Below are 4,524 nucleotides of genomic sequence, written 5' to 3'. Positions count from 1 at the left end.
GGGGATCCGCGGTTCAAACCCCGGGCCTCCTTGACCCATGTGGAGCTGGACCATGTGCAGTGCTGATGCCCGCAAGGAGTGCCCTGCCATGCAGGGGTGTCCCCTGTGTAGGGGAGACCCATGTGCAAGGAGTGCGCCCTGTAAGGAGAGCCACCCAGTGCGAAAGAAATTGTAGCCTGCCCAGGAGTGGCACCACACACACAGAGAGCTGACACAGGAAGATGATGCAGCAAGAAGAAACACAGATTCCTTGTGCCACTGATAAAGATAGAAGCAGTTACAGAGGAACATACAGTGAATGAACACAGAAAGCAGACAACTGGGGGGGAGGGGGCGGGGGAGAGGGAAGAGAAATAAATTTTTTTAAAATCTTAAAAAAAAAACACTTAGAAAACTAGGAGTACAAAGAAAGTTCCTCAACATGATAAAGGGAATATATGAAAAACCCACATACAAAATATTCGTGGTGAAGGAATGAAGGTTTTCCCTCTAAGATCTGGAAAAAGACAAGATGACCACATTGTACTGGAGGTTCTAGCCAGAGAATTTAGGCATGAAAAATAAATAAAAGACATTTACAAATTTACTATTTACAGATGGCATGCTCTTAAATCTACAACAAGGCTACTAGAGCTAATAAATTCAGCTTTGTGGTGGGGTATAAGATCTATATACTAACATCAATAGTATTTTATACAATGGTAAGGAGCAATTTGAGGTGAAAATCAAGAAAAAAAAATCACTATTTACAATTAGCCCTGTGCTTGCTCAACCAAACAACAGGGCAAAATTACCTGACCAAGTTGTCACATTAGCCTAACCATCACAGATGTAAAGGACTTTTGTACCAAGAACTACAAAACACTGCTAAAAGAAATACAAATGACCTAAATAAATGGAAAGACATTCCATGTTCATGGATTCAAAGACTAAATACTGTTTGATGTCATTTCTACCCAAAAGTATTTACAGAGTCAAAGCAATCCCAATCGATATTCTAACAGCAGTCTTTGCAGAAATGGAAAAGCCAATTATCAAATTTATTTGGAAGTGTAAGAGGCCTCAAATAGCCAAAAATATCTTGAAAAGAAAACAAGGTTGGACTTGTTCATTAAAAGATTGTCACAAAAATAAAAGGAAAACCTACTCAATGGAGGAAAATATTTGGAAAGAAATCCTACAATTCAACAATAAAAGGACAAATAATTCAATTTAAAAAATTGGATATAAGACTTGAACAGACATTTCTCTCAGGAAGATATGCAAATGGCTAAAAAGCACATGAAAAGGTGCCTAGCATCACTTGCTATTAGGGAAATGCAAATCAAAACCACAATGAGATATCATTTAATACCTACGAGAATGGTTACTATTAAAAAACAAAAAAAAAACAAAGAAAAAGCTACAAATGTAGGAGAGGATGTGAAGATTAGGAACATTCATTATTTCCTGGCAGGAATGGAAAATGGTTCAACCACTGTGGAAGACAGTTTGGCAGATCCTCAGGAAACTAAGTATAGAATTACCATATGACCCAGCAGCAGCAATTCTACAAGTAGGTACATATCCAGAAAAATTTAAAGCAGTCAATTCCTACAGATATTTGCACACTGATGTCCACAGCGACCTTATTCAGAATTGCCAAAATATGGAAGCAACTCAAGTGTCCAACAACACATGAATGGATAAACAAAATGTGGTATATACATACAATGCAATATCATTCAGCTGTAAAGGAATGCACTTCTGATGCACGTGACAATGTGGTTGCAACTTGAGGACATTGTTCTGAGTGAACTAAGCCAGACACAAAAGAACAAATATTGTATGACCTCAGATATGAACTAATTATAATCAACAAACTCATAAAGTTAAAATCTAGAACATAGGTTAACACGGGATAGATTGGGGTTAGAGAGTAGAGCGTTTATGCTTAATTTGTGCAGAATCTCTGTATAGTTGATTATAAAATTTTGGAAATGGATTGTGATGTTAGCACGTTATTGTGACTGTAATTAATAACACTGACTTATATAGGTGAAATTCTTTAAAAGGGGAAACTTTAGTTCATGTTACTAGAATAAATAAATAAATAAATAAATAAATAAATAAATAAATAAATAAATAAATAAATAAAACAGAGCTCCAAGGCCGCCCTGCACCGTTCCCACAATGCCCCGCACAATGGCCCCACCGGCGCCACTGTCGGGTCTGAGTGGGCCTGGTCCAGCCCCGAGTGCGTTAAATATATTGTTTACTCAAGTCTGTGTTGGAGGCTGTGACAGAGCAGAGAGCCTGTGTAGAGCGGATGGGGGAGGCTTTCTGAATAACATGACCCTTCGCCATTAGCCTTGCCATGACCACATTTTACACCAGCGTCCCCATTTGGATTGAAGATGCAAAGCAGCAGGAGGAAGTGGGCTGGAAACTATTAGTTTCAAGGCCTCGGGGCAGGAGGCGGAGAGTCCAAGGGAAGTGCCAGTTGTGAAATCTCCGGGATGGCCTTCTCAGTTGGGGAGAAGCTGAGGCCTCAGCCTCCCCATCCAGGGCAGAGACCACACAGCTGCCCTCAGTTTGCACTGTGGCAAGGCTTTTTGCCTCCAAATACAAGCTGTATAAGCACATGGCCACCCACTTTGCCCAGAAACCCCACCAGTGCACGTACGGGGACAAGATGTTTCGTGGCAAGGACCATCTGGGGAACCACTTGCATACCCACGACCCCAATAAAAAGGTCCTCCACTGAGTGCGGTTAAGAGTTATAGTACAAAGCTGGGCTACGGGCGCCATGCGCGCCACTCGTCGTGGCAACCTCAGTTGCAAGGTGTGCCTGCAGAATTTTGAGACTACCCAGACCCTATTAGAGCACCCAATGGCCCATACAAGCAGATGGGAGGCCGTGCCAAGGAGAAACACGCCTATGCTGCGAACGGCCGTTCTACACTCGGAAGGGTGTGCGGCGACACCTAGTGGTGCACACAGGCTGGAAGGACTTCTGTGTCAGTACTGTGCCCAGAGCTCAGACTACAAGCGCCACGTGACGAGGCTTGTCACAAAAAGCCTCTCAGAAAAGCTGCGCAAGATTAAGACAGAAGCAGTGGATATGTTAAGCCTGCTTAGATGCAGCTTCACAGTCAATGTAAAGGAAGAACAAGACCTGTGCTGCTCACGGCCACTCAGGACGTGAAGGGGCCACGGCCTTTCCTGGCATGAATGGTGCCCACATCCCTACTATGCCCACCGTGGACGTGCCACCTCCCTGTTACACAGCACACTGCCCAGGAGTATGAGTTACCTCTGGAATCCTAACCTCTCACTTCCCTAGCTCAGCTCTATCCAAAATACCAGCTTGGATCTACCTCATGCTTGTGGACAAATTGCCCAAAGTGGAGGTGGATAGTTTTTGGCGGGCTTCCTGGAAGCCTGTCTCTCCAATCCACCAAATGCCGGCTGGCCTCACCTGGGTCATAGGCACCTGCAGCCTTCCTGGATGAAGCACTGCTGGCTAAGTAGCCTGCCAACCTGGGGCCCTCTTCACTGCTAATGTGAACTTCTCTCACTGGGCTTCCTTCCATTCAATCTGCCTTCATGTAACCCACTGGGCCACAGGAGACCTGGTCATAGGCTACTTCCAAGCCGAGGCATAGGCCTTTGCAAGCTCAGCCTCTAGATTCCCAGAGAGCTGGGGGTTCGCTGAATTCTGGTACCCTGCATTCCTTGCCTCTTGTCTTCCTCTCTGGCTTGAGCACCACCAACCTGCCTCGTTTCCACCAGGAATTCCAGTAGCCTCCAAGAAGGCCCCTATCTCATTCCTCTCCTCTGTCAGGGAGCCTCAGCACCTGCCCCATCTCCATCCCATATGAAAGCATCAGAGCATTCAGAACTGGGTGCAAGAAGAAAAAAATTCCAGTGTCCCTATGGAACACTTGGTTTGGGAATTTGATTTGGTTGGGCCCAGGATCAATTACAGGAAGAGCCTCAAGAGAAATAGCCCCAGAAGCCTACCTTCTGGTGCCAATCTGCAGATCTGACAGGAGTCAGTTGGTCGGGCCCTGCTGCAGAGGGTCACTTGGCTCTATCACCTGCCTCCAACCAATGGGAGGACAGATGACCTCTCTTCCTCTCTACCACCCTTATTCCTCCTGTACCAACTCCTCCATTTTCCGTCAGTGTTGTCCAGCAACAGTACCTTTTACACAGTTGTCTCAGACACACCATTTCACCTCCCTTGCTGAGCTGTTAGCCTTAGGATGATTGCAGTGAACATTGTTTATGAATCCATTCCTGCCAGTCCATTCCAGTTGGCACCAGCCTAAACCATTTGGTACCTGGTTTTAACTGAAGCTCTGTTTACAAGGCAGAGTTGGCTCTTGCTGACTTCTCTTCACTTGTAGGCATGTTTTTCCTGCCATGGAGAGATAAACTCCATGGATTGCTTCATTCTCAGTCATCTTCTGTGACTGTGCATGTTTCTGCTTTCCTTGGCAGTGTCCACAGGAGACAGGCAAGAAGAAGAGAGCAGTT

The 4,524-nt window shown here is 45.0% G+C and overlaps 1 pseudogene; it reads left to right on the top strand.

Moving 5' to 3' along the window:
- The first annotated feature begins 2,356 nt into the window (after nt 1-2,356).
- On the top strand, nt 2,357-3,786 carry LOC101441036 (zinc finger protein PLAGL2 pseudogene; annotated as a pseudogene).
- The last annotated feature ends 738 nt before the right edge of the window (nt 3,787-4,524 follow it).

Source organism: Dasypus novemcinctus, chromosome 1, assembly GCF_030445035.2.
Source record: "Dasypus novemcinctus isolate mDasNov1 chromosome 1, mDasNov1.1.hap2, whole genome shotgun sequence".
NCBI classification, from domain to species: Eukaryota; Metazoa; Chordata; class Mammalia; order Cingulata; family Dasypodidae; genus Dasypus; species Dasypus novemcinctus.
The sequence above is the reverse complement of the archived record's forward strand: the minus strand, read 5'-3'. Positions and strand labels throughout refer to the sequence as shown.